General features: G+C 37.9%; 1 long non-coding RNA gene across 4 annotated transcripts in view; it reads left to right on the forward strand.

Moving 5' to 3' along the window:
• The window catches only part of LOC107320226, a 30,243-nt gene extending 24,020 nt beyond the window's left edge, over positions 1 to 6,223 (forward strand). For all 4 annotated transcript variants that reach the window (XR_004308887.1, XR_001558175.2, XR_001558174.2 and 1 more), the window contains one exon: positions 279 to 6,223. This is a non-coding gene — a long non-coding RNA (uncharacterized LOC107320226). The remainder of the gene's footprint in view (positions 1 to 278) is intronic.
• The last annotated feature ends 444 nt before the right edge of the window (positions 6,224 to 6,667 follow it).

The raw sequence follows: 6,667 nt of genomic DNA on the forward strand, positions 1-6,667 counted from the left end.
TCCATTAAGACTTGACATCTTACTGCAAATAAAGGCCTGTCCATAGTTTCATCCTAAAGGAAATAGCTTTGAGCTTGCCCTAATCCTTCCTAGGAGACTGAGCACAGTAAGATTCCCTATCTCTGAGATGCTTCATTTTCTTTAATGCCTACAGCTTACCCAAATACTAAAAATAGTGCAAAATCATAAATCTCCTATTACTTAAAGCCTAACTTAACATAGTTAACATAATTAAGACAGCTGCTTTTTTTCAGTCCATGACTTCTCATTTCTTCCAGAAGGCAGATTCACTCCATGCAAGAGAGCCTGTAACTGGGAGTGAAAGAATGTCTGAAATTGCTGCCACTCAGGTTCAAGAGGAACACCACTTACCTGAATATTACCAACTGTTGAAGTGACCGGTTTTCTGATTCATTAGAAAGACCAAGTCATCATTAAAAAAAATATATCATTTTAAATGCAGTCATCAAGACAAAAGGTAAAACAGAAAATATTCTAGTGGAACTATTAGGAGATCACAGAAACTTTTAATGCAGATTGAAAATGCCAGTGACCAAAGCCATGAAGTCAAAGAACAAATCTCATTATCTTTTCAACGTGGAATTTACTTACACTGTACAAAAGAACAACTAAAGATCACATGCAGATGATTCTAAACCAGATAAGTGGATAACAAAAAGATATTAGCAGTACAAGCATCCCCCCTCTGACTGCATTCAAGCCCACCTTGATATCACCGCTGCCCTGTCTTCATGACAAGTCACTATGCCAGAAGTATTGCATGGGAATCCCTTGACAGTATCTCTTTCTAAACACTTTTTCACCCACTGAGATAAACAGAATTCAGTATGTGATGGCATGCCCACCACAGAAGATAAACTATGAAGACACAGCATACTGCTACTGGAGCTTCAACACAATGCTTCTCCACCCACAGCCATAGCTTCATCTCCCAAGCACCCAGCTACTTGTAATGCCCTCACAGCTACCAATATGCAATCTGATAGCTTTTACTCTTATGAAGAAATAAAATCCAGTTAAATCCTTCCTTTTGGAGAACTCATATCACAGTGTGCACTCGTAAAAGTGGTGCTATTTTATTTAAATATTGTGCCTTAGTTATTGTACAAGCAATATAAATTTTATTGCATGTTTTATTGTTACATAGCATTCCTTGCAATAAAGGCATCTTAGTCACTTTTTACCCTCCTGAAAAGGACTGCTTTCCTATATGACCAGCGTAGCAATAAGCATACCTCACTATGCTTTTTTTCTTTAATGTAAGAAAGTCCTTTTCATGCTCCACTACACCTTTTCTTGTTTATAAAAAACCTGAAGAACTGGTCAGAGGCTGAGGCATGAACTTAGCAGCTCCCTGTCCTCAGCTCTCCCTTCCACGAGGCCCATAAAAAGGAAATGCACTTCCTGACTCTTCCACACTTGCCTTTCCTGGTAAGAACAGCAATACAAGAGAACATACCAAAGGAATAAGGATGGATTAATTTCTTTAATTAGTGTATATAATCTGTATGTTCTTTCTCTGTGACATTTTACAGTTAATTTTCTATAAAGTTTTATTTTTCAACTACAGATAATGGATCCTTATGGCAGTCATGGTTTTGGTCCATCCAGAATGATGGCTAAGGGATAGTACATGGGTAGAGCCAATAGAATTTCAGTAAGTAGTATAAAAACCAGTGGCCGTCCTGAGTCTGCTTTGAGGCAATTTTACTGTCTTTACTGCTGGATTAACAAAAATCCATCACCTCATCCGGATCATCAAAAGGAAATACCTTTAATAAAAATCACCACAGATGCAAGGCTAGACTTGATAGACTTCATCATAAATTACATTAACTCTTTACTGCATTTACATAGAACTCCTTGCTCAAGTGAGGAATAATTTGATTAATCCTTTTCTACTGTAAACAACCAATACACCAGCTCTCCCAATTACTCTATCTGTACTAACAGAGTCTACTCAGCAACAGCTGTTCAAACATTTGTTAAATCACTTCACAGCAAATAGGAACGCGGTGCTGCATGCCTGTTCCTCATTTCAACTTTACCACAGCAATACTTCACATGCACTAAAAACATATGCCGAATGCACAAATATCTATAAAAACTATTTTCATCTTAATTAAAGACATCTTAGAGGATACCAGAAAGTTCAATTGGTAAGAAGCATCTAAAAAGCTGAGAAAGACAAATAGATTCATTCATTGTGAAATATAATTCCTATGAGCACACACATAGAATAAGCCCGGCCTTCAGTCTGATCCAACTGTTTTTATTTATTTTTTAAGTAATGTGGCAGAACAGAGGGCTCTCTTAAGAGATCCTGAGCAAGCAGGTGGTGAAAAGAATGCCCAGTTCTAACAGAGGCATGAAGTGACTTGCAGGAAAAAAAGCAACTATGAAGCCAGGGAGCCCTTCTGGCTTCCTAAACTTGTCCTCATCCAGAATTTCTTAGCACTGCACCTCTTACACAAGAAAATGTGAAAATCTTGTCTTAATTACTGAGCTCTGAATAATGAAAGCTTTCTTTCCCTGCACTTCTTCCTTTCCTTCAGGGAGCTTAGCAAGAACTTTACTGATGAGACAAGTAAACAGGTCCCTAGTTTGCTGATGCCTGTTTCTGTGCTCATACTGCAGGTCCTCTAGCCATAGAATACTTACTGGAATTTGTCAAGAATGATGTCCTTAGTAACAAAACCTTCACAAAGCTGATACTGCAAACACACACAGCTCCTTCCAGACACAGGTTTATTAGAATGGCAGCCCCTGGAATCATTATCCCTCAGCAAAACGTCAGGAATCTCATCACAGTTTTACACAAAGGTGGAAGCTAAAAAGTCCGGCAGCCTGTTTTCTTGTAAAACTGCCTTCTGTCTTGTTGACAAATGTAAGGAAAAAGTAAAGATGCCTTCACAAGGCAGATGTGTTTTGAACATCACTCAGTGTCTTTGGAGAGTCCATCCCTACTCATTTATCCCTTCAGATAAATTTTGTCTTCTTACTATTAATTTGTCCTTTACTATCAAATTACAGAAATTCACGAATTTTTCCACTTTTCACTTTCTCAGAGAGAAAAGCACAATGCACTGCATTCACAGATTTTATAACTGTAATAAAAGCCCTGTACAAGACTGAATTTACTGTCTACATCAATTGTATTTGCCTTCATCAGTAGCACTCTTTCAGGTGCACTGGCATACAAGCTACATAAACAGCACTGTCACTTTGACGATAATAAAGCAATAAGGAACACCTCTTAAACAAGAAACCAAATTCCCATAATTCTCCTTCTCTTCAAAATCCTTGTGTGTAGCTGACAAGCAGATGTTTTCTAATGTCATGCACAGTAACAGAATATAATGGCACATTAGTACTGATGCAGATACTGTAACATTTACCTTGCATTCTATGCATTCTCCCTTGACATGAAAACCATACAGAAAGTGAAATATGGATCAATAAAATATAGGTATTGTTAATATGGTTTTTGTTTGCAAGAAAATACTTGCAGAAAAAGCATATATCTTTCAATATGATTTTTTTCCCCAGTATGGTCTTCCAAAACACAGCACTCATCTTTCTTGTGCTGGATATCCCACTGAACACAGTGAGATCGCTCTTTTAAGTGCAATTGCTCTGCTTAGGACCACTCGCCAAAGGTATCATAAAATGTATGAAAACTGATATCTACTAGTTCAAAAAGAAATACCCCTAAATGCTTTAAACGCTGACCTGGACTATACAAATATCAGACAGGAACAAAGGATGCCCTTCTCAAAGATATGACCACAGTTTCTCTCATAATAGAGGAGATTCAACAGCTTGACCTCCTTTAAAAGAAAGGAAAAAAAAAACATACGGCACATATAGCTGTAAAGCCAGACCACACTGGACTGGAAAAGTAATCAGGAATTACTTCCCAAAATGTAGAAAGATGACTTTACTTTGAAAGATTCAACACTCAGCTCCAAGCAGTCTGAACAAATATCTTACTGTGAGCTAGATCTCATGCCACCTAAGTGCTGGGAAAGTGACTGGAGAAAAACTCTGTTTTATCAGAATGAAGACTTCAGTTCTGATCACTGCTGCTAAATTTCAGGGCTGTGCTGAACGAGTTACTATGGCCAGTTCTGCGATCAGTGAGGTCCTTAGGAAAAGTTCTACTGCTTCCTCTGGGAGTAGCACGTAATTATTAAACTCTCTGCTTCACTACAGAATTCAGATAGATACTATTCTTAACAGCCTAGGGGAAAAAGAAGATCTACAGATAACAGATTGGATTGAATCCCAAAGCATTATTATTGCACTAGTCCAAAAGAAAAGATCACATGCAAGAGGGGGGTATTCAGTGGCTCAAGTACATATTCTAATGAAGAAAAATGGGGTTTAATTGCTATTGAATAGGGGGGTGATAGCAAACAATGCTCACATTAAATTATTTTCTCAAAATTTAATGGATTTTTAATTTTGTTGACAAGTAAAACTCCTGCTTTCAAAATCAACAAGACAATTAGATGACAAGATATGCCAAGCTTCCAGAGCTGATTCATGGAAGACAAAGTAGCCCAGGAACCCAGCCCAGCTGTTACGTAAACTTGCGCTCAGTTTGGCTTCTGCAACTTTAAATGGAATCTATAAACTACCAAAGCTCCTCAAATCAAAAGGAACTCAAGACTATGTTTCATATCTGGATTTACAAATTGCATGTTTCTCCCTGGATACCTCACCACACCCATAGATTATTTTTAATGCTTTTCTCGTAAAAATAAGACTTCTGTTAAAATATCGAAGGTTGAATCACGTTTAAAGACAGAAGGCAAAGGTAGACAGGAGAGCATTAACCCCACTAAGCCAAGGGTCATTCTTGGTTTTTTACTGACACTACATTGGAGAGTTCCTAGCAGAACTCACTGATGAAACAATTCCTCTGAGTGACACACGCATGCTGCACTTACAGGAGGAAAAACTGTACCAGAGTTATCTATCCTTGAATCAAATCTAGAGAACCAAATGCCACAATGGTTCTTTCATACTGTTCATGCTTCATCTACACATCCATACTCATGCTGGATTTTCCCCTCACAGCGTTCTGTCCTTAAGCTGGAGAACTTAGCATCTTGTTCAACATTCCCTGGATATTATCTCAAGTTACAGTAAGAATAATATTTAAAAAGCAAACACTGTTGTGGAAGTTTTCTGGTGAGAGCATGGCACTGCTAAAGCGTAGGCTCCTGAAAAAGGCTTAAGAACCACTGGAGGTGAAGCCATGGCTCATGCACAACACCCTGCAAATAGAGGTTTACAGTTTCTGTGCGCATTCCCTGAGAGATGGACAGGACAAGGAAGTAGAAGTACTGTGTTGGAGTCTTTCAGGAAGCACATCTGCTAAACCAAGGGCTCTGTCCAACAGAAAACAAAATCCCTCTGAGAAACAAAGAGCGATGTAAAGAGATGAGTGAAAAGGCAGCATGTCAGCAAAGGAAAGCTCTCCGAGCAGGCGTGTGGGAGTAACCTGCTCAAATCTGAATGCGTTGGGCATTTTTATGCACTAGAACATGAGATATTAACAGTATAAGAATATTTTACACTGCATGGAAAGAAAAACTCCAGTTTTGTAACTTCACCGCTTTTATAACTGCAACATTTAAGGAAATGGGAGATGAGATGGGCAGCAGGAGAGCAGACTGCTTACCAGGCTTACTGCGTAGATGGAGACACACACACAAACCTTCAGACACACAAGTTCAACTATCTTTGCTTTTCCCTCTTTCTTTTTTCTGTTCATGCTGCTTCTCTCAGCAGAAAGTCACAGAAGGATTCAAGTACTGAAATTAACTTTAAAAGTCATTTGCCAGATTCCAAAATGAATTCATTATACAGATACCCAACAAAAAAATAATAATAAAAACAGCACCAGAGGGGAAAAGTGTAACTGCAAAATGTGTGTTTTTGAGCAACCGGGCTCTTATTTCTCAATGGAAATCACAGTGACTTCTTTCTTTTGTACCATTCTAAAATTATAAACTATATTACTTATCTAATGAAATAATAAAAAAGTAGACATGACCCCTTTTAAGACTGCAGTGCCATATGTAACCACTTAGTTTGTTATAGAGCTATTTCTTCAGTTTACTGTGTGTATTTTGACTGTATACATAACATAAGAACTAGATCTCATGAGTGATACAGGCTTGTTTCTATTTTCCAGGACTGAGAGAATGCTGTCCTCGAAGCTCTCTATGAACTGTCTGAAAAGGCTTTCTGATGGGATCACAAAAAGCTCAAGGGGAAAAAAGGTCAACAGAAACAAGTATAAATTTCAGCAAAGACAAAGTCTGCATCATCTTTTACATTTCAAGATCCCTATCTGCTCAGAAACTCAATTGCTCAACTTCTAGTTTGCATGTCTTTGACAATCTTCGTTGAAATCATATGCAAATACTACATCTATTACAGTTAGGGGTAACGTGAGATGCTTTCTTATTCATTTAATCAAATCCATCTGTTAATTCCAGAAGATGCTAGTTTTGAATTGTATTGTTATTTGCATTACCAGGAATTGGGAGTAACCTGAGTACGCGGTTACTTCAGTTTTATGGAAGGTTGAGTTTTGTTTCTATTTTTTTTTTTTTTAAACTATTTTTGC

This window comes from Coturnix japonica, chromosome 13 (assembly GCF_001577835.2).
Source record: "Coturnix japonica isolate 7356 chromosome 13, Coturnix japonica 2.1, whole genome shotgun sequence".
In the NCBI taxonomy this organism is placed as follows: domain Eukaryota; kingdom Metazoa; phylum Chordata; class Aves; order Galliformes; family Phasianidae; genus Coturnix; species Coturnix japonica.